General features: G+C 33.9%; 1 protein-coding gene across 1 annotated transcript in view; it reads left to right on the top strand.

Annotated features, from left to right (window-relative positions):
• Positions 1 to 24559, top strand: part of PCDH7 (protocadherin 7) — a 287478-nt gene that overhangs the window by 31452 nt on the left and 231467 nt on the right.

The following is a 24559-nucleotide window of genomic DNA, read 5'->3' as shown; positions in this document are numbered from 1 at the left end:
TTGAGCTAAGTGTTAAACCCCATTGCTTTGCAAAAAGCCAAAAAAAACCCCACCCCTCAAAAACAAACCAACATTCTACTGGGGAAGGGGAGAATTTGGGAATATGCTTTTGCAAACATGAAGGGAAAAGTTTTGCATTCAAATTGTATTTCTGCTAGAATTTATAAGCATGAAACTTTGGGAAATCACAAAAATATTCTGGATCTCAATTTTTTTTTGTAAGGAGAGAAAATATTTCTGTTCCTTCTCCTGGAGGTGTTGTGAGGTTCAAATAAAATAAAATATATGTGAAATTTCTTAGAGATTGTTATGATAATATTAGTTCATGTTTATATATATATATATATGTGTTTAATTACATGAAGTGATATTTTTGAGATGTGGATGAAAGAAGAATTCTAACTGTACTTTTACTACTTGCATGTCTCTTTAGACATTTAATACTAAAAAGCTATACACACATACATATACAAATCTGAGTGGTATGGAAAGGCAAAAATATTGTCACACTATAATCTTTCAGAATTTCATTTCAGGCTTGTGTTCCATAATTCCTGTATGAGCTTAATTTAGCAAAGATATCACTGAGGCATTTTGTTGTTGGAAAATGATAACACTTAATACATGCTCTTTGCCAGGCTACTTTGATTAGAGCACTCTAGAGAATCAAGGCACTCTCAAATATTTTGAGAGTAAGAGTGTCTTTTCCTTCTGTTTCAGATCCATAAAAAAGCCTCTAAAGCCTCAAACATGGAGAAATATATATATCTTTCCTTTTTTTAAAAAAAAATTGGAAACATCTAAACTTGGCAAGTGATTGAATGAATATTAGTAGCTTATTATTAATCTCATTCAATTTTGAAATTAGCTGTGGATTTTCTTAAAGCTTGAAAGTCTTTACACATCTGCTCTCTCTTTAAGAGGACATTTAAAAATTATACATCTCAAATAAATATGGACAAGTCAAAAAAAAGTAGTAGTTATATTGGATTTCTAATGGAATTTCAGTAAATCTCCATGTTGCATGTGAATAACAACTTTCTTACAATAAAATTAACTTTCCTCTGTATATCCCAATGTGCACATATACATTTTAAGAAAAAAAATAAAAAAAATTAAAACATTTCATTCTGTTTTAAATATATCAGGGTTCCTCTTGGGTTGAAATTCCTTCCTTCCTTCCTCCCTTTCGTCCTTCCCTCCCTCCCTCCTTTCTTCCTTTTTCCTTCCTTTGCTTTCATCTTCCTGGAAACACAACAAAGCTACCTTTTGGGATATGATTGAATTCAGAGGCTAAGGCTAAAGCAGCTTCCCTTGATCCTGGGGATAAGCAAGATACCCATATGGTATTTGGTTCTTTCAGACTTGACTAAGGTCCCAAGACTGGGGGACTCCCCATTATTCTGCCCTGTTAATGGGTTTTCTTGTGAAGATGAGGGAATCTTGAAGGTAAGTTCTAAAGTATCATTATTGAATATCCTTTCTATGCCATGGCTAAACAAACTTTTTTTGTTAATTGTTGAGCTTTTCATTTCATTCCTACACCCAATGTAAACAGGGGACATGACATATCTGAGTCAGAACTGCCCATTAGACTTATATAATTTTTCCCTAACCAGCTGTTTTATTTTTTCCCTCGCTAGCTTGATCTGAGGTAATACTTTTTTCCTCTTATTAGAAGTTTCTTTTTTTCATAGGGACAGTTGAAAGGAATCTGTTTTGTCTTTGTTGGGAAATATGTTAAATTAAACAAGCAGTTTGAAGTTTGTCACTGGTTGGGGTAGGAGAGGGGGGGGAACTATCTTCTCAGAACCAGGTTTCTACTCCTGAATTAATAGCATCCTTCATCCTACTTCTTCTCCCCCACCCAATCTCCCCTGCACTGAAGATGCAGAATTTTTAATCCCCCTAGTCACTATAGTCAAGTGGTTTGATTGTAGCAAGGAAATGGAGTTGCAACACCTGTCTCATCTTCCCTTGGATTTAAATCCTAAATATAGAAATTACCCTTCAATCACTCTAACTTATCTATTTCTTTCTCCAAATACATGTAACCCTTAAGAGTCTATTGCCACAAATGGTAAGAAATCACTGTAGAAAGGAAGAAATGTTAGGAGATAACAGATTCTAATTAACTTTATGATTGATTACTCTGGAACCCTGACTGAGTCACTCTTCTTCAGTAAATAAGAGTGAGGATCTCATTGATTAATTAAAGTTGATGTTAGTAGCAGACCATAACCCAGATGCTTCCATAACAAATCTTGCCACACAAGTCCCTTAGGTCTCCAGCCTTTCTGTTCTAGTGAAAAACTCTTAGTGGAAAATAGAGGGAAATTATGTAAGAAAGTATACTGCAAAGCAAAAAAAAAAAAAAAAAACCGGCTATGGGCAGTTAAATGCAAAATAATAATAAATCCCCAGAGAGTAATTAAAGAAGCCATTAGAGTAACTGCTCTAAAATGTTATTGGCCACAGATTGTAATTAGATTAGATAAACTGGGCTTTGGGAAATTCTGAAAGGGTTAAAAAATATCAGAAGAAATAATTAGTACACAGATACTAATGTCCATGCCATATTTCAAGTGGGCTGTTTCAACAGATAAATTACAACCAACCTCAATACTATGCTTTGGCAAAACTTTATATCATTATAAATTATAATGGATAACATAAAAAGACAAATTAAAAAAATTCCTCTTAACCTTTTAGGATGGTTTGAACACATTTCTTATCCAGGCTCAAATCATGTTTCTTTTCTCAGTGTCATGCAAAAAAAGGAACTTGTCTCTTTTCTTAATAGTGACTCAATTAAGATGAAGTTAGCAAAATGAAAGAACTTTGATAAGTAAAGCTCCTATTTATTGGAGGGAAAATGGATTTTTTTCATTAGTAGCAATATCAGTAGCAATTGTAGCAACAAGTAGTAACAAAATGAATAAATTTCCATCTAAACTTGTAGGTAAATGATAACAATCATATCTTGCATTTATAAAATGCTTCAAGATTTGCAAAACACCTTACAAATATTAGTTCATTTCATCCTTGCATTATTTCTATAACTCAAGTGATTCTATTGTCTCTATTTTAAAGACCATCACACTAGGGTCAGGTGACTTAGTCACAGTTACAAAATCAGTAAATACCTAAGACTTGTGGTAAGATTCACATTTAGATCTTCCTAACTCCACACTCAGCGTATTCTCTATTTACTATGCTGCCTGACAGGTTGACATGAGAGGAGTTATACTTCCAGCTCTACATCCTTCTTTGCAGAAATGAGGAGTATGAGTTTAAAATAATACATACAATGTCAGATTTGGCTGATGTGTGTGTTAGTTTTGCTGAACTGATTTTTTCCCCCCTCTTTTAAAATTTTATCTGTTGATACAATGGATCATGCTCACGAATCAGGGAGAACATATTTTGAAATGAAAGTGGTATAAAAACCACCTAGTAATTATAAACAATTTATAAAAATATAAGTATATTTAATATATAAACATATTTTGGTAATATGTATGTGTTTGAATGGATTGACAGATGATCAATCAATTGATAGGTAGACAGACAGACAGACAGACAGACAGATAGATAGATAGATAGATAGATAGATAGATAGATAGATAGTTAGATAGATAGATAGATAGACAGAGAAATGGAACAGTATCCTGAAGTCTCTGTTAACAATGATTCAAATTCTCCTGGAATAGCTCAGTATTCTTATTACCTGTTCAGACTTCTAAGATTTGATCAATACAATTAGCAATGCTTAGCCTGTGGAAGCACAGGGTGAGGACTACTATTAGCCTTTAATATGGCTCATTAGAGCTTGCCACAACATGAATTTACTTTTCTATCAGACAGCCTGCTGAACCTTTATAAGTCACTAATCAAATGATGGAGGGAGGTGGCTGTCATAGTTCAGTATTCCCAGCAATGCCACAAGAAATGTATCACTTCTCTCTTTTCCATTTCCTCTGTGGAAAATATGGTATATTGATTTATTTCAAATTGTTTAGGGTCTGAAATGTTTTATGCTTATAAAAGTTATGAATTAAAGGTCCTAAATTGTGAGCTTTTAATATGAATGAAATTCAGAGGCAAGATAGGAACTATTAGTCTGGAAACAATAAATCTTGTCAAGCTCTAAGTACTTTTCAGGGGGTAAAAAAAAAATGAAGGTCACAATATAATACCATCCAGGAAAGTATGTAATAATATACTGAAAAAAAGACTTATCTCTGTAAATATGGAATGCAGATGTCTTTTCAGAAATCTTAATGTTAATTCCATTTGTTAATTTAAATATCTTAAATCAACCAAGAATCATATGTATTTTTGTTAGCTTTTTTTCAAATGTGGTTTAAAAATAGATAAGTAGTTGAGAATCACATTATGCTTTTTTTTTAGAAATGACATTTTAAATTTTCATCTAGTTGCCCGCAATTTTATTATAAAGTATTTGTCCTAGAAACACATTAGTCTTAAGGTATTAATCATAGTCAGTATGTGGAATCCCCGTACACTTGCATTTTTAAAATTTTCATGGAAATTGAACTAAAATTAATCACCTTGGGCTGGGGCTTTGTAACAGTTTAAAAGAAAAGCTTGGACCAATTTGAGACTATCCTAACTTGTTGAACCTGAAACATCCATCTTTTTACTGCTATTTCAAGCAGCTGCTGTCAATCCATACCTGGAAGTAGGAAAAAAAGGAAAGTTAGGGTTATTTTTAATAAATGATAATAATAATAATAATAGTTATAATTTATATAGTGATTTAATGTTTGAAAAACATTAATATTTTTAAAACATTTTAAGTCATCACATTAATAACCTTGTGAAGTTTCAGTGGAAAAAAACATGAAATATTTCTTAAATGAGAAGCTCAAGGTATAAAGCACTGTGCTAAGGATTGGGAATACAAATAGAAGAGTCAGATTATCAGGGCTTCCAAGGAGATCATATATTAATATTGGAGTCAACATATATGGAAGATGTCTGCTGCAAGTTAGCTGGAGAAGGCCCATTGCCCTCAAGGCAAAGCAGATGAAAATGCTTCTTCTTTAATGTCATTTCATTTTTTTTTTTTGGCAAGGCAATGGGGTTAAGTGGCTTGCCCAAAGTCACACAGTTAGATTATTACTAAGTATCTGAGGCTGGATTTGAACTCAGGTCCTCCTGATTCCAGGGCTGGTACTCTATCCACTGTGCCACCTAGCTGCCCACTTAATGCCATTTTCACTGATAAAGATTATGTCAGTTTTGGATATTGAACAATTTGACAATTGTACAAAAGACTTCAGTAGGAAGAAGTTTCTTTTCTGTATCTTTACAAGCTATGACTGTAGCACCTTTACAAGCAGTTGCCAGGCTGCATCTCCATATGAGTTGCCTCTCAGGATGTGGGCAATTAGATGAAAGCATTATTATTCCCAGTGCCCATGGGTTCAGGGTTCTTGCTTATCCACATTGAGCTCTGAAGAGAAATGGTGGTCAAGGTAGTGGTATTGATTTGATTTGATTTGGCTGTCCTATTTATTCCACAGTATTTCTTGCTGCTTCAACTACTAACATCCCTATTTTACAGATGGGAAAACTGAATCTGAGATAGTAATGATCTGTGTCCAAGGTAGGATTTGAACTCGTTTTCCTGAATTCAAGTCCACAAAGTCACCTGACTGCCTTTTTCACTCTAGTTCATTTCTTTAAGGAAGAGGGATGGAAATTACAGGATTAATTGAGGCACCCAATGTTGATAAAAGATCAGCCATATCTATGGTAATGTGATTACAGAACAATTGTGTTTTTTAAGGAGTAATTAATGTCAAGGGACTTACCCCAAAATGACTCAGTTAGAAATACAAATGGCATTGGCTAGCAATGGAACTGCCTGAGAGTTAGGTTTTGGTCATTTCTACTTTATGTATTGTTTAAGGTTGAAGAAAAGAGAGTCTGTTTTGCTAGTAATTATTGATTTACTGATTCTACTTAATTAAAAGAGATGCCCTTCTGGATAACTATCAGTGCTCTCAGGCAGGGATATTCAAAAAGACAGATCAGTTTTTTATCCCTCTGGGAACAACTTGTAAGGTTGCCACAGGGAAGATTTCAGCACTCTTCTTTACTGGTAGGTACAAAAAATGTTCTTTTCCTCTTAATTACTTGTTGCAATCACATAATCTTTGTTCATGTTATATTCTGTTCCAATATACAGGGAGGGCATTTTGCTTTCTGTAGATGGGAAGAATTTCCCAAATAAAGACAAAAAAACTAATTAAAAGTCAATGTCATTCCAGTTGCTGCTTGGCAGGAATGGATATGAATATTTTTTTAGGAAGATAGGAAAGAGGGAGAGTAGAAGTCTGCAGTAAGCCAACCTGTCAAGAGAGGAGAAAACTGAACAGAACATCATTGACATAAAAACATTAAATTTTGTTCTTGCTTCTCCTTTTTATCATTACTGAAGCATAAGCTGTAAATAAACAATGAGAGGTTTTAAATATACACCAGTTGATGTTGAGTGTTTAAAAAAACCCCACAAACAGGGTTGTTTTCCTCATTGTAGAATTCTTGAAATGAATTATTCTAAGCAAACAGCATTATTATACATGCTGCATTACAAACTCCTGTTTTTGGAATGACCTTTTGAAACTTTTACAAAAAAAATTAAGTGCATGATTTTTCCTTATTTTAATAGGGTGGTCTTAGAGAATGGAGAGTTTAAGAGACTTGCCCTGGGTCACACAGCCAGATTATGCTAGAGGTGGTACAATCCAAATGCTATCTCACATATTTTCAGGATTTGAAAATTCAGACATGTGGATTGCTGTAGAATAAGGATATTATTACAATGAAGTGTTGTGATGATTTGCCTGTTCTTAAAAATAATCTTTGTCTCATATAATGCCTATCTCCCCAAGTAACTTTGTCCCCCTCAACTGAGAGAAATGATGAATGAAGAAAAAATTATTCATCATAAAAATACTTTAACTTTACAAAGTAGCTGAATTTTTCAAGGAAAGTCTATTATTTCTAAAATTGTCTTCACTCTCCTTTCTCCCCCTACAAAGCAGGAAAAAAAAAATAAAAGATTCCATCGGCCATACTATCTTTTTTTTACTTTTTTCGTTTATTTCCTGATGAAATAACCTGACATAACTTGTGAACAAGACAGTGAGAATTGTCTGCTTGGATTCCTCAAGTCTGAGCTCTAGCCACACTTCTTGGAAGACGGCCATTTTAAAAGTTACTTGCATTTTTTTTGCTTTCAGTTTGTACTTAGGACAGCATATCTCTGTTCGTTTTATTTTTAACTCAGTTGAGAAGTAAATCCTTTGATTTTTACAAAGAAGTACATTACAAAGAAGTAAAATTAAATTGAAATAGATTGTTCACAAAGCACATCCCCAAATAGCAAAAACGTTTAAAAATTAGACATGTATTCCTTTCAGCTTTGTTTTACAGCTATAGGCTAGGAATTGAACTTGTCATTTTCATTGATATAGGTAACTCCTACAACCCTATGGGTACAGTCTCAAAAGTTATCTAGAACAGTGAGAGTTAAGTAACTCAAACATGGTCAAGAGGCTAGTATGTCTCAGAGTTGTTCGGGAGATCAGATCCTTATCTGCAACACTACATTGTTTCTATTATGATAATATAATCATAGTATGTTAGACCTCGATGATATGGAAGGAAGCTCAAACATGGGCTCACAAATAGAAATCAGATCTGTAAAAACTGTTCTTCCCATTTCTCCTTTGTATAACAGTTGTGAATTCATTATTAAACATAGGGTTTGCCTGTCAATTACATGAATCTATACTGTCAGTAATTATTCACACAAATGGAGGAAGGGATAGTCTAACATATTTTAAAAATTCTATTTGGTTTTTATAATCCAAGATATATATATTTAAAAATATATTTAAATAATTTTAAAATTGAAGTTTGAATATTTAAGTAAACTGTGGTAGTGGCAGGGGTTAGGTATGCCAGACAGATGGGGTAAACTTACTGTTCTTAATTTCCTTCTTTCTTTCTTTTCCTACCTTCCTTCCTTCCTTCCTTCCTCTCTATCATTATTTAGGGTAAATTATTTTAGACCCCAATGTTTCAATAAGGATTGTTGAAATACAAAATCAACTATACAACTTGCACATGGGGAAAGAACATGAGGCAAATGTGCACGAATTCCCCAGTTATATTCATTCCATATCTGACCACCCACAGAGCAGCATGCTTCTGATGTCAAAGGTTTCAGATTCAAATCACTCATCTGTCATTTACTCTCTGTGTGATTTGTGCAACTTATTGCCTCATTGACCTCTACTCCAAAATGAGAGTTGGTTTAGGTGGTCCCTGAGGTCCTTTATTCAGCTCCAGAACTTTCAATCCATAGAACCAAAAGAAATTCTAGACCTTATAGGAATCTCTGAATATTCATTATCTTTTTATGGACCCTTACAGCACAGAAAGCATAAAAGAGTGGGGAAAAGTAGATATGCTAGAACTGCTTCTGAGTTCAAGCCTACTATTAAATAGCTCTATTATGACCCTGGGCAAATTATGTGACCTCATTGGACCTCAAATTGCTCATCTGTTACAAGAGGAAATTGGGTGGGTGATTTCTGAGATCCCTTCTAGCTCTAAAGTTCTGTAATTCTGTGAGTTGAGAGTGCATTAGCAAACAAGTTGGTAAATCACATTATTACATTGAGTACAGCTGTTCTCTCATGGGTATATCCGTCTAGTCAGAAGTAGGAAACAGTCCCAGAGCAATTCGTTAGCCTGGGATGTCAGGATCAGTTTTGTTTTTTATCCCATGATTTCTCAAATCCCTTTTTGCTGGTGATGAAATAGGTCTCAATATTCTAATACTGCCACTTGGGGAAGAGGAAAAAATAATTTTTTCCAGGTAATTTACTAGCCGTTTGGAAGCTTCCTTTTTTGCTTTTAGCCAAAAGGCAGAGCTCCACATTTTGTTAAAGAGATTTTCATTCAATTATAGTGGCACCTTACTTACCTAAAGCAACTTAGTATATAACCTTAGTGATCTAGGAATCAAGTGGAAACTAGGAAGCAAAAGCAAAAGTCCTTTGGGAGAACAAATAGATATCATAAAGCTCATTTACTGAAATGCATGTATTTAAGACATAGGAGAGAACCTCAGAGACTTATTTATTTTTATTCTAGACTCTATTCTAACAAGGCTGTTTATCTGGTTTTCCAGCCTTCAACAAATTAAAAGTAGCAAATTAGAAAGGAGACAGTGTATAGCTCTGCTGATAGCAGTAAAAAGTCAGCTGACAAACTGACAAGAGACAAAAAAAAACTCCAAACTCAAAAAGCAAAGTAGGTTCAGGCCATTTAGTATAGGCTCAAACAGACCTCCACATCACAATTAGGCACAACAAGTCCATGGCCTGGATTTAAAATATTCTACTCCCCTAAATCCTTGAGACATTCCAGAAAATTCCAAAATTTTAGCAAGTTCATTAGAAATTGAATGAGTCAAATCTGTGTGAAATTGAAATCATTTTAAATAAAGATGATCTATTAAAATGTATTGTAAATATTATATAGACCTGAATTCAAATTTGACTTCAGACACTTCCTAACTGTATGGCCCTAGGTCAGGCACTTAAATCTCTATTTGACTCAGTTTCCTCATTTGAAAATTATTATTAATAGACCCCACTTCCTTAGGGTTATGAGGATCAAATAAGATTATATTTGGTATGTAGTCAGTACTACATAAATGTTAGCTATTATATCTATGTACAATATTAATTTTATATATATATGAACATGCATTTGTATGCATACATATCAAAAACAATGATTTTATCAGCATAAGCAAATTTAGTCATCAACTTATCTTTAACTTAAAGTCTTAGTTTTCTAGGCTTCATTGAGAGGATAAATGAACAGTTAGTATTTGTGAGAGTTTGGATCTTTAATCTTCTAAACCATCCTGCCTCCCTTAATTTTTTTGTTTAGTTTTTATTTCTATCCTTCCTTTTATTTTCTAGTACTTTTCACATAAATGAATTTGCACATATCAAAAAATTCCTTATCAAATCATTGATCTTGAAATTTTGATATGAAAAATGTTGGTTCCTTTTTAGTACCACCGAAAAATATTGCTGTATGTCTCATAAAATGATTGGGATTTATAATAATGACTATGAATCATAAATAAAAGATGAAATCAGGTTTAGGAATTCAGCATAGTGTCAAGCAATTTTTAGAAACATTTCTATTCAGATCAGCTAAAGTTATTCTTTTAAAATGTTCCTAAAATCAGGTAACTTGTAAAATATCTTAAATTATCCATAAAATGAAATTATTTACAACACTTCACTCTCGAGTGTTGCTGGTTAATGCTATGTGATTTTAAATACTGATTCTTGATTTTGGTGCTTTACAATTCTCTCTTCTGTAATTTCATCACAGCATTCTTAAATGTGCTATGAGAAGCTGATGACACTATAAAATAGTGCTAAAAGTCATATGTCATTCTCACTCCATTAATGAGAGCAAGTCCTCAAAGTTTAAAAGGCAAAAGTCTTTACATAAAATTGTTAGAGATGAAGTATTTTATGGGAATATCTTAAGTTTGGAAATCTGAGCTAAAAATGCATTGTCTTTTATTAATGATATATAATATATATATATATATATACATATATATGCTTCTTTGATATTATGAAACATTTGACCTTGATGTCTTTTGACCTTGGATTAGATTATCAGCATGAACAATTTTCTTTGGAATGAATGAAACTTTTCTAGGAGGTTACTGCTTGTATGAAAGGGACAGTTATTTGTTTCTATTTGTGTTTGAATGTAATGTGGAGAATATGAGAAAGGAAAGAAAAGGAATTATTTTTAGCTGCTTTGTTATTATTCACATACATAACACAACAAATCAGAGATCATTATTAGGAAATCTTTGAAAAGAGGAATGACTTTGAAGTCAAAGGAATTGAGTTTACATAAGACTTTTGTTGCTTACAACTTGTGCGACCTTGGGCAATTCATTGAACTCATGTGGGTTTTAGTTTCTTCATCTATTAAATGAGGGATTTGGTCATTAATAGTCAATATCATCTTGGCAGGAAAAATCCAGTGGAGAGCTATTTAAAATTTTTATTAGTGACAAATAAAAATCTAGATGGCACATACATCTAATTTGAAAATGCTCTAAAGTGTGTAGGGAGAACTGACACAACGACTCATGGCATAATATCAAAAAAAGTGTTGACAGGCTATTCCATTGAAATGAATCTCAAAGAATGATATTTTGTTGGAATAAATGTAAAGTCTTACACTAGAGCAAAGTACACCAATACAAGATTGAGGCTGACAACAGTTTGTCTGAAAAAGAGCTAATGGTTTAAGTGGAGAGTAAGCTCAGGATGAATCACTACTGTGTTTCAAATTTCCAAAAAAGTTTACGTGTTCTTGGGATTTTATAATATATGTGTGTATGTGCATGTTTATGTGCACATATATGTATCTATATGTGCACATATAGGGTAGCATATGTGTATGTAAGTGTGTATGAACATACACACAAACACATACTAGGCAAGTAGGACAATGAAGAATATTTAAACTATGTCATATATGAGTCAATCGAAGGAAGTGAGTAGAACTAACCTGGAAAAAGAAAGATAATAGTGAGGGTGGAATTTGCTAGGTTTCTTAAAATATTTAAAGTACTTCTTTGTTTTGACTTCTTGCATTGGTGCCAGAAAACAAAGTCAGGAGTGATGCAAATTAATGTAAGGAAAAATGTTTAAACAATTGGAGTTAGTAGTAGAATAGTATCTCTTGTAGTGTTGGTTCCCCATTGGAGATCTTCAAACAAGGATTGGATGATTGCTTTTCAGGACCATTGTAATCAGGACAGGGGATGTTCTTTAGCGGGGTATAAATTTGACAAGAGTACTTATAAGATCTGTGTGATTCCATCATTCTTTGAGTAGGTGACCTTTTTGGCTTCTACCTTTAAATTGCTGATCCTATTAAATGAAGAAAATTTACAATTCATAGAAAGATATGAGAAAGAATCAGGGGTGTACTTGAGCCAGCTCAAACCAGTTGAAAAAGTTAAGTTAATTGTTATCATGAACATCTACTCCTCAGACATTGGTAAATGCTACAAGTCAGGACTTAATTGTTTTATTGACCATGTAGACAAAAACAGTGACATAGATAATATTAATAATGCAGATGAAACTTAAAAGTGTGTCAGGCATGTTTTTTTCTTTTTCTTTTGCTCTCTCTCTCTCTCTCTCTCTCTCTCTCTCTCTCTCTCTCTCTCTCTCTTTCTTTGAAAGTTTGTTCTTAAATATTGACCAACACATCTGTAGAAGTTATTAACCTAGAATAAGAAGGTGTTTATGGGGTAGGGAATGCAAGTTTGTAGTCTGATAAATGGAAGGAAGCTTAGAGATCATCTAGACTGACCCCTTCACTATGCAGAGAAAGAGGTTTAGGCAGAAAGAGGCCAAGAGACTTGTCCAAAGCCACAAATGACTTTGGCAGAGCTAAGATTTGGATATAATTTCTCTGACTAGCAATACAATGGTTTATCTGCTTTATTACAATTTATCCCAAGGCTATGATCTACACCAAGAAAGGAATACATATGAAGACAAGATCTTTGATTGTTACAGATCATCTAAGTGTCACAGATTCATGTGAATATATATATATATACACACACATACACACATATACATATATATATATATATATATATATATATATATATATATATATTGATTTAGAATCACATAGAGGAATTTCACATGTATTCAGGGTTGTATAGAATCAGTGTGAGGTCCCAAGTAATTTCAGACATTTAAAGGTGAGTAGTATTTTTAATGTTTGTTTTCAGCTAAGAATAAACTGATGGCCTCTGTTAGTAGAGTAATAAAGATTCTTGATGTTCTTAATATTACTACTCTTCAGCAGGTGCTAGAAAAGGGGTGGCTTTCCATAACTTTAAGTTTGTCACTTTAGAAATTAAGGTTGGGCCTCACTTTCCCACCATGAGAGAGGTGTGCCATTTTGTTAAGATATCTTAATAAAAACCATTTTAATCACTCTGAAAAAAAATCAGGTTGGTTAAATAATATGTTTTTCTTCATCCTTTCTTTGTTAGTGGTTTACTACATCTTTCGATTAGGGATGGGTAATAAAAAAGGTGGGCTAATTAACCATGTTGCATATTTATAATTGTGGGAGAACTCCTTATTCTCTAGAGATTTTGAGGGGAACAGTGACGCTTGTTAAGCAACACAAGTGGGTTGAGGAGAGACGTCAAGGCAGTTAGTCCCTAGGGAAAGTACAAAAGCATGAATATGAAGAGATAGTCTCTGATTATTTTATTGTAATTAATAATAATGTATTTGTTATTTTATTATCTTATTATTCTCTTATAAATACTCTCATTATTTTAATAGTGCAAACCATTAGTAAGGTATAAGTCACGATAATAGCTACATCCAGGATTATTATAGTGTTGGCGGTCTCTAGAGTCTTGAAATATGTGACCAAGGGATTATCTTTGCCAGGGATTGTCATTCAGAATTAAATTGCAAAGTGATTTGACATCTTGGTTCTCTGATGTGATGTGCTACATGACAGTGCTGCACTGACTGGGGATTTTCTTTCTAATTGACAACTGCTCCAACATGGTGTATGTCATGAAGGCTCAAGTTCCTAGTCTCTTCGGATTTGGATATTGTCACATGAGAGTGAAGTGGAAGCTTCATTATCATTCTCTATTCCTTGGAAGACTGAAGCAGCAGCATCTGAAATCTAGAACCCAGATGATCCCTTTATTCTAGGGTTATAGTAAATTATAACTCATTACCTCCATTTATAACTAGGAAAGCTTACACTTCTCCTACTATTATTGTTATTTCTTTGTAACAGTCCTGCCACCCTCCATACTCCCTCTGAAATTGCACCTGATTATAACATAATTATGTACTGTTTTTTTTAAAACCAATCATCTTGTTAAGAATTTAAATTCATAGACTGATTTAGAAAAAGAAAGCATCCTAGAGATTATCTACTCTAAATCCATGCTTTAAAAGGTAGGTAACAGACACCATGCAGGGCGAGTAAACCCTGGGTTTGATCTTCAGTTCTTCAGATTACAAATGCAGCACCTTTTCTACAATATGGTGCTGCCTCCTGCCACCAATTATAATTAAAATATGTATATAGTGATAGTTACACAAGGTGTCCCTAAAGTCTTAGTTTAAATAACTTAAGGCTGTACAAAGACTTTGGGGACATCTTGAGGAAGAACTAAACTAAAATAGCTTCTTTTTTAATTTCAGAAGGAATATGGATGTATGATAACTTTTTAAATTATCTCATTTATTAGGGGTTCCGGAACTGAATCTGTCATGGTTCTAAAATATTTGCTGCATGCTTTCATTCAGCCACAAAACGGTTTGGATAAATTTGCTTCCTTATCCCTTTTTCAACAAATGCAACATCAAGTTTTAAAATTAGAGGCGGGCTGTAAATAATTTAGCCATTAAGAATTCCCCAAGTAGTATTATGTGGTCACTGAAGTCTTGCAAGAAGCTGTTCCCTGAACAGCTGAGCTCAGCATGGTTTCACAAGTTAATGATACAGTAGCGACATATGGATTTGTTAAAAGGAAAGAGAAAAAAAATATTTCCTGAAGATATATGCCCTGTTCAATAAGTTTTCAGGTGAGAATTAGCTTTCTGATGTCATACCTCTTCAAACTATGATCTAATCCAACCTCACAAGCTAAACAAAAGCTGGATTATTAGCAGTTGATTGGGTGATCCCCTGGGAAAACTTGCTAGGTGCTTCAGGAAGTGGTAATAATGCCCTCTGTGAAAGTCCTAAACAGCTTGGAGTGCTTACTGGGTGCCAGATTAATCAGAAGTATTGAAGATATCTGCTTGAACAACTCAAAACATAGCTTTTAAAAGAAGTAAAGTTATGTAATGAGTAACTGCAATTTTATCCTCACTTAAAAAAAGGTAAACACAAAATTAAAATAAAACAAAACCTTCACCCCTATCCCCAGTCTCAAACCTTGAACTCTGCTGAATATTTTCTTTCAGTTTCAGTTACATGTCTATAGTATTTGTTGCCAGTTTACCCATGTTCTGAAAAGGACTTTTTCAGCATTGTCATAATTCAGGTTGGTATTTTTGCTCATGGTATTTTTTGCTTAAACTCTGAAGTGCAAATTTAGGGACTTTGGGTAAAAGCACATTTTTCCAAGTTGAACTTTTTAGGTAATGAAAATCCTCTGGAACCAACACAGATAGTAAAGTTTCTTCAGGGAACTGAAAGAATCTGGCAAAGTTCCAGTTTCATTAATTCTCCTCCTGACCTTCCTCTTCCTTTGTCCTGTCCATTGAATGTGATATCCTCTTACTACTTTGAACAAGAGTAGTTTGTGTATTGTCAATAGCTTCTGCAACTTACCACTTAAATACTGAGCTTTAATGATTGAGGACCTCTGTATGATGAAATTCTTTAGATGAATTGTTGTTGGCTAAATAATAAGTGTATTGCTGGCATTAAGTCAGTGATAAAGTTATAAAAATATCCATATGAAGCCCCTTTAGGATTTTATCAATTTTACCTTGTTCTTACATTTACTCAGCTCTTTCCTGTTACTGCTTTCCTATTACAGCTTTAAGCTTTAATTTTCCTTGTTGCTTAGATGATATTTGCTGTTAACTGAGAATGGTAATTAATTATTAAAATAACTGATTTTTAGCCACCAGTGATAACAAGGTTGAGTTCAGGTAGACATCTACAGCTGTTCAATACATGGTTATTCTGTAGGTCTGTAGCAACATTTTTTTTTTGCTTCTTCTGTGTAGGGCCATCACTCCCCAGGGAGCCCTATTTGCAGAGGACCTGTGATTAGAAAGTGAACAGTTGGGTTGAATGTGGGACAATTAATTCCCTGCCTTTCAGAAATTCTCTTGCTTAACAAAACAGTGAAACCTGTGGAGCACTGGGTATGCAAACAAAAGGAAAAGATTTTCCAAATTTGCAGATTTTATTAATGTTGCCCTTCTTTCTCCTTTTTGTATTTTCCTTAATTAAATGAAACTACCTATCTCTATATAATAGGAATATATATATATATATATTTACTTGTCTGTAATTATGACATCTTTTACTTTGAACTTTTTTTTCCCTCTGGACATATTAATTCTTAGACAATCAGAAACATTTGCCTGTTGGTGTACTTTAATTAAAGATAATTTTTCAGGGTCTAGGTAGTCACAAATGTATTTTACAACTACCTTAAAATATGTTTGACAATAGAGGAACGTGCTACGCAACTGACATCTTGAAAATGTAGGTAATGGTTTCTGATAAATTTCTTTATTCAGAGCATTGCAATCTATTAGAATGAATAAAAAACAATTGAGTACCATATAGATCTATAAATGTTTTATCTCTAATTTTGAAACTTTTAAAAATATAACTAAGTTCCAGTGATTATAACTCATAAGAATAGAAGAAACACTATCATGAAAATTGTAATAAGTTTGCCATAAATAGTAGTATTCTTCAAAGCCAATCATTGACAAGTGCACTCTCTTCTATAATAATTATCTGGTGAAACACATAGAGGGGAAGACTCCTGGGCACCAGAACCTTTTAACATGCAAACTCATATGTGGAGTCACATCTGCCTATGGATTCTGCTGACTTGACTACAGTTCTTCGCCTTTAGGCCTGGCTGCCAGGTCAGGTGTAGAGATACCACTGAGCTGTCACTCCGAATGGTTTCCTGCAAGTCAGCTATCTAGGTTCCCATCTGTGTTGATGTTCTTTCATAGCTTTTCCCCCTGTTCTGCTGGCATACATATAGTTGCCTGATAAGCCTCAATTTGGCCCTCAGAATTCCTTCCCCATGGTGTGACTCAGGAGGAAACTTTCTCTTCCATCTATTCCTCTACCCTTGAGCTATTAGCAGTTATTTCTGGGTAGCAAACCCAGGGATTAAATCATTTCCTGAATATAACCCATAATTGAGATTAAAGTTTGCTTAAATGTTTGTTCACATCATATTAAGAATCCAAATCCTTTTAAAAGTTATTCCATGGTGAAATATTTTTCTTTGCTTAAATTTTACTTAGAAAATGAAGGAATTGGAGTATGCCAGAAAATATTTCTATTCAGCCTTTTTCCCCTTTATATAACAGTTCTCTTGAGATAAGAGGTCAATTTTCAGCTACCTGGTCTATTTAGCAGGAATGTATTTAGGTGGTTATGATTAATAATATTTTGTGAAACATTCAGCAAAGTCAGGGGGATAGGTTATATAGGTGATATTTTTAGCCATGGTATGCTTCCTCCACATATGAATTTTGATTCCCTGTGCTGTGCTTCCTTAATTGGCATTTCCATTTATATTCCTGATTATGCAATGAACATTTATCCTGAAGTATCCAATCCCGCAGGTTTTGTATCTACAAAACACCCATCAAATTTATTAAAAGTGATATACACAGAAAGGTTTGCAGGATCAGACCCAGTGGGTATGCTGAGTTGAAATACGAAAGGGTAGATGATTCAAGTACACCATGCTTTGATTATATGGCCACAAGCAGCTTCCTCCACTTACAGATTAACATTGTTTCATGCTCTGTTTTCAAACAAGCAATGTCTGTTCTAAAAGTAGATCCGACAGATATGTCTCATGCTCTAAGTTCTCTTTTTCCACGGTTGAAATATCCCATCAGATTCTTTGTTCATTCAAGGATCAAATCATTATTACTTTCATGTACTTTGGCAGATTTCCTTAGTTTTGGGGAATGCCATTTGGAATGGATTATAACTTCCTGTTCCTTTAATAGTAATGAAGAATAACTTCAGTTTCTTATCCTCAGAGATGAGTGTGGCTATTAGTAGAAACTGTTGAGAATTAAAAAAGGAAAATAAGAATATGGACCTCAAATATGACCATAATGCTCAATAATGCTTTTTAACTCCTCTATTTATTCCCTGAAAACACTGATTTCCCCAATTAGACAATAGTTATTGAGGATCTGCTATGTCGGAGGCACTGTAGGGAAGTATACTGTTCAGGATTCAAAGATGGAATTCTGAAGTTGTGCTAAGCTAGTTACCTATCAAAAACTTTAGTGAAATTATATAATTAAGTTCAGTATTACAATTTTGTAAATTGGGAATTTGAGACAAAGAGAAGTTAAATAATGTCTTTCAGTTTCCAAAAGACCAGTGACATTACTGAAAAAATCTTGAAAGAAAATTTTTGGGTTTGAATTCAAAAAACTGACTATCTGCTAGATTTTAATGCTTTTTTTTAACAAAAGGCTTTTAACTCAAGTTTTATAATTAGCAAAACCACGCAAGTTTAAAAACATAGCTGTCTATTTCTGACTTAGTTGCTTGGTGCTGGTAGGTGTCAGACTCAGGAGGGGAACTACAAGTATAGAAATTGGGTAGTGCTGTCTAGTTGAAAGACTGGGAGACATAAAATGAGAAGACTCCATTTTCAATCATGAATCAGTAACTTAGTACTTGTGTGGCCTTGGACAATTTATTGACCCTTTACAGGCCCTAGTTTCTTTAACCACAAAATGGAAGGTTTAGATTGGATCTCTATGATATCTTCTAGAACCCAATCCTATGTGGGTTTTCCTATTCTCATTCACTCACACTGAATATGTTCCCTCAATTTCATGACTGTTTGTCATGGTTGCCCCAAAAACATAAAAATCCACCAGTCAACTACATTTATATAGCAACTATTCATCAGCATTTACATGATCAAAAATGCCATAAATACCAAGAAAACATAAGCGATTTGTGCTAGGAATATTGTTGTTTGTCCTTCATTTTTATAGAGGACTTTGGCATCAGGGATATGATGCCATGATATTCAAATGAATTAAATTTAAATAGGGGAGGGAGGGGCTGTGCAAAGTCACCAGCCTCACTTTCTCTTTCAGAACTATCTGAATCCAGGACAACCAGAGATGACCCTGGATGCCAAGGTCTTTTTAACCTAGAGTCTTTAACAACTCTGTTTGACTGAGGCCATATCCATTCAGTGCTTAGGGTTAGGTAAGAAAGAAATAAGGCAGAGATTGGTGTCACTCTGATAGAGGAGATCCTCAGCATTTCTGGACAAAACAATTGCTATTTACATTCCCTTTTAGCCAATCAGGGTCCAAATAATAACCAATGTTTCTGGACCTGGGACCTACTACTGTTGGTCAATTGGTGAGAACCATAATGATTTGAAGCTTATAAATCCCAGAATATCTTACCAGATTTCAGAGATCAACCTTTATGTTCCTTTGGGCAGAGTATCTTCAGGTAAGGGCTTGATATACTATGTGGACAGAGGGGAGAGGAAAAGGGAGGGGGAGGGAAGATAACTGTGTTGCCCAATTGGCCAGCAGTAGGGCAGTTGCTACCATTCACTGTTCTAGGGATAGAGTTAAGCATAAGGGCATATAAAAGACAAAAATAAGTCACTTTTCTCAAGGAGTTTATGTTCTACTGATACGATGTGAGCTGTGTCCAAATGAGTAGCTAAAAAATATGGGGATGTTATTGCATTTGTGATTTCACTGATGTAATGAAACCTGATGATTAAGCTAGCTCTACCACTGCAGATTGCTACCTCTCCAGCAAGTTCCTGGAGGAACAGAGAGGTTAAGTGCCATATAGCCAGTTTGTGAATCCCAGTCTTCCTGACTTTGTGGCTGACTTTCTAATGGTCTTGGAGTGAAGAGGATGGGAGTTTGAATCCAGCCTCAGACATATGACACTTACAAATTGTGTGACCTTGGGCAAGTCACTTAACCCTGATTACCTGGCATCCAGGGTTATCTCTAATTATTCTGATTCATATCTGACCACTAGACTTATATGACTCTAAAGGAGAAAGGAGAGTAGTTACTTAACACAGATCCCCTCATTCAAATAAATCCAATTCTTGTGCTTTTCATGGCATCACCTCTCTGATATCAGTCTTCTTCCAGAATAAAGAACAAACATCAGTATCACAGTGGCTCAAATACATTGTAATACAAAGTAATTTCGAAAACAAGTAAGACATTGCTAATAACTAGTTATTTTTAATTACCATTTTAGGGGAAAAGAGTTTTGTATTGTCTCCATTGCTAAACTCAATAGTCAACTTACTTTAAAAGAAGAAAAAACACACTATTAACTTAATTAGTATTGACATAATATATAGAGTCCTGGGGAGGGTAAGGGAGGGAGAGTAAGGAGAAAATAAATGCTTTGTGGTAGCATTCTTTGCATTATTTACTTTCACTTAGGAGGACAGGTGGAAGGAAGCTAGTTAACTTCAGCTTGAACAGATAAAAAGAGTTTTCTAGACTGAGGAAGAGGAAGAAGAAAAAGATATGTATCTGGGTTTGGATATTAGCTCTCTTTCTTGAGAGACTGGGCAAAATCACTTAATTGTTCAGAGTTCCAGTGCCCCGTCTAGGAAAAGTATAATGAGATTTGAAAAAATCTATCTCACAGAAGGGATATGTGACAAGATTTCTCAAATTGCCATACAAATTTACTACAGTTATTACTGTTGCTGTCCAGGAGGTTCCATAAGAGTTGATCTCAGATGAGAAGAGAAGTTGGGATGGCGGGGGTGGATTTTAACTAGGACATATACAAGGACATTAAGCAGTCAGGAGCATAGAAGCATAGAGAACAGAATAAGGTTACCTAGTAAGTCTTCTATTCAGGTACTGGGTCAAGCTGGCAAAAAAAATAATACAGGAAGAGTCTAGGCAATGAATTTGTGTGCCTTTGGACAAGTTTGAAACTTAAGTTGATATTGCATGTAACATGTGTTCTTTGTAATGAGAAATAATTATCTCTGTGCCCCAGAATTATTTTGTCCATACATTTATTTCTCAATATGTTGATAGCCTGCTGCTATCAAATCCTCTGCCTTTGAAGGTAGAATGCCAATTTGAAAAGATACTAACTTGGAATAATTTCCTGATGAATGAGAGGAAGATCCCTGATGTCTGATTTTTTTTTCATTAGAGTTGGATCTGGGGTCTTGGATATGCTTTCTAAAGACCTAATTGAGTTTTTAGAGTCCTCGTGGAAGTCTTAGAATGCCCCCTGGTTTGATGTGGGATTCTGCCCATCTTGTCCTTTGAAATGAAGATTGGGAAAGGGAACTGGGAACTTCCCCTGTCTTTTAAAGGAAGGTCCTAAGTATGATCTGTTACCTTTTTAAAAAAAATTATATATTTAAGGCAATGAAGTAAAGCAAGGTCACATAACTAGAAAAATTATTAAATGTCTGATCCTGGATTTGAACTCAGGTCTTCCCGACTCCAGGGCCAGAGCTCCATGCACTGTACCACTTAGCTGCCATGATCTGTTAACTTTTTAAATATTCTCCACCCTCTAATCAGAGGAATGTGCTCATAAAGGCAAGATTATAGATTTTCCTTACAAACTATACTGCTTACCCTGGTAAGTTTTTTGAAAAACTTGTTCAGAAGGATGCCATGAAAGTAAGTGTAGAAAGATCATGCCTACTACTTGAAAGGTTAAACAATTTAAAGTTCTTTCTCTGATAGTCACTAGTCACTTTCAAGGATGAAAGAAATGTGTTTTTAGTGTGTTTAAAATTTTTTTCTCCCTAATGGATTTGTGATCTGTCGAGGTGAATGTACCAAGCATTTTGAGATAATATTGGAATGTCTGTTTTAGCTATCAGCTTTTCTACTATGGAATCTGACAGGGTTATTGCACCATGATTCTGTGTTAGCATTTTACAATGAAAATAAGGCAAAAGATAATTCTTCATAGAGTAGAATGCATGGGAACAGCCTTCTTTTCCATTAAAATCTAACCTTTTCTCAACAGTAAAGTTAACTCGGGTGCTTCTGATGGGAATTATATGCTATTTGATTCATTTGTAGTACTGGGACTACATGAATACATATGCTTCTTACCTATTGTTCTACTTCTTAATCTGAAGTTTTCTTGATCAGAAAATAACAATAAAGAATAAACACAAATAATTTAGTCTTAGCTGTACAGAATTGGTCACTGTTGTTCAGTTTGACTTCCCCTGAAAAAATGATTTGCTGCAGTAAGAATACAGGGAAACACAATTGACTTTATTCATTGTCAAAAAAACCTTGCATTCTGGCTGTTATCCAGTAGCATTGAGCTGCTTGACTGCATTCTCTTTAGTAAATTCATTATTTCATCCTAGAGTTCATGTCTACAAGGATCATGGTTGAGTTTATAAGATCCAGGAGATGGTAAGATTACATTCTGTTAGTTTCTCTACTATTCTATCTTACTTGCCAGTGAATCGAATTTTGCTTCCCTTTTTCTCTATAAGAAAACTTTTCAGATCATCTGATCTTTCTATACCCCCAAAACTTTAGTTAGTCATTCCAATGATATAAGATCATTGTCATATTAGAGGAAAACTTTTGACTATTTCAGCAGTTAATTTGACCATGTGATTGAGGGAGTCATAATCCTTAAAATGAGATTTTTTTCCCCTAACACTTTTCTTCTGTTAAATCAATTTGCTCTTATGATGTCCCACATGGGAATAGAGAATAGATCAATTCCATTCATAATACATAAAACATTTTAAGTCTTCTCTCAGTATTCTTACTTTTTACCTGCTCTTTCAGCACACTGTTTTTCCAGAGTTCTATTCCCAAGATTATCTGTGAATCCCTCTTGTCTGGCCTCTTTCTGATTAGAAGTATTTACTCATTGGCTAGGATTCGGAGTTTAATAGATGCCCTTACAACAGCGTAAAGGTTTATTGGTATGTTAAGGGACAATACTCATATTCTTTGACTTATTACGCTAGGCAACTAACAATAAACTAAAGCTTAATTCATGGTTACAAAAAGACTAAGAAATTATTAATTCTGAAAAGACTGTAGAGGTGTGTTCCATTCCTATCCTCTAACAGGATAAGGAAATTGAAGCTAAAGTACACAGGTTCTCTGAATTTAAAGATCTCTTTAGGACTCACTGATCTTAATGACCTTTCATTTCTGTGGTATAGCATTTAAATTGACTAATAAGTAAAATGATAAAGACTTTTGATAAAAAAGAATCATGAAATTTCTTCCATTTCTCAGAAAACAATTTAAGCAATTGTAATGTAAAATAACTGCTTTCCATAAATTATTATTTAGCTTTTTGATAGTGATTTTTGTCACATGAACCAATAATAGCTAACATTAATCTAGAACTTTGAGGATTGAAAAGCACTATGCATATATTGTCTTAAAATAACTTGAATAAGTAGTCAATACTATAGGTATTATTCAGTTTCTAATTGGTCTGGATATATGAAATAACTATATTTTATTTATTACAACTATATATTAAATAATTAACTTAATGTTTTATTTCTCATCTCATGAATATTGTCTTATTTTAGTTGCTTTTAGATGTAGAAATGCAAAATGTAAGATATTTTAAAATCTAGTGTCTAAAATATGCCAATAAAATGATTTTTAGTATGATATTCTTTAATTGATATGTTTTAATGAAGATTGGGCAAATAATTAGCCTCCCATTGCTCAATAACTCCTTAACTATAAATTGCAAATAGATGATGCCCTGCATGGGGAGCAGGAGTTTCTTCCCTTGAGAATATGTCGATGAAATCATGGATTTGATACATACACAACCTCTCCATGTCTCTTTCTCCTGCTCTCAAAACCTCAAAGACTAGAAATCAGAGATAATTTTTAATTAAATCGGTAAAAGTATTTCCATACCAAAAATTGATGAGAAATAAATTCCATCCCACTCTCAAAATGGGTGAGGTCGATCTTTAAACATGTATTTGTGTAAGGCTTTTTCTGACTTGTAAAGCCATCATTAAACTAAATTTATCTCGACATGCTTCTTCTCTGAAGTAATATAAAAATCTTCATATGATAAGTGTATACAGAGACCTCATGGTCCATAAGAGAACCAAGTCATTCCAGTATATTGATTTTTATGGTATTAAAGGGTAAAAGATCTGGTGTTAATGGTCCAGAAGAGAATTGGATTTCAGATTATACACTATAAGTAGGTTTGTTTTTTTGTGAAACATGACTGATTTTTTTTAAACAGTGAAAGTAATTGTTATTATAGCTTAGATAATTTCTAGTCTGCTACTTTGGAAGATTAATTTAAAGTAAATTCTCTATAATTAATTATGCATGCAAAGGGGAAAACAATGCCAACTGGTTTGAAAAACAGGTAGAATTCATGGGAAATGTTTACAGAAACCTAGAAGTATATCCCCTATTTGTGAATTGTTTTTGAGTAAAGTTTAGAAATTCAATTTGGTCTAATGAAAATTTTAATAATGTTCCAATGTTTCCAAAAACATGTTTTCTTTTACTTGTAGAATCTGGTTGGTATTATCTAAGGATTTGTAATCTGCTACCTTCAACACAGTAAGATTCTTTTACATTTTGTTTTTGAGTTTCCTTAC

This window comes from Macrotis lagotis, chromosome 3 (assembly GCF_037893015.1).
Source record: "Macrotis lagotis isolate mMagLag1 chromosome 3, bilby.v1.9.chrom.fasta, whole genome shotgun sequence".
In the NCBI taxonomy this organism is placed as follows: domain Eukaryota; kingdom Metazoa; phylum Chordata; class Mammalia; order Peramelemorphia; family Peramelidae; genus Macrotis; species Macrotis lagotis.
Note: the sequence above shows the minus strand (reverse complement) of the source record. Positions and strands in the feature narration are given on the sequence as shown.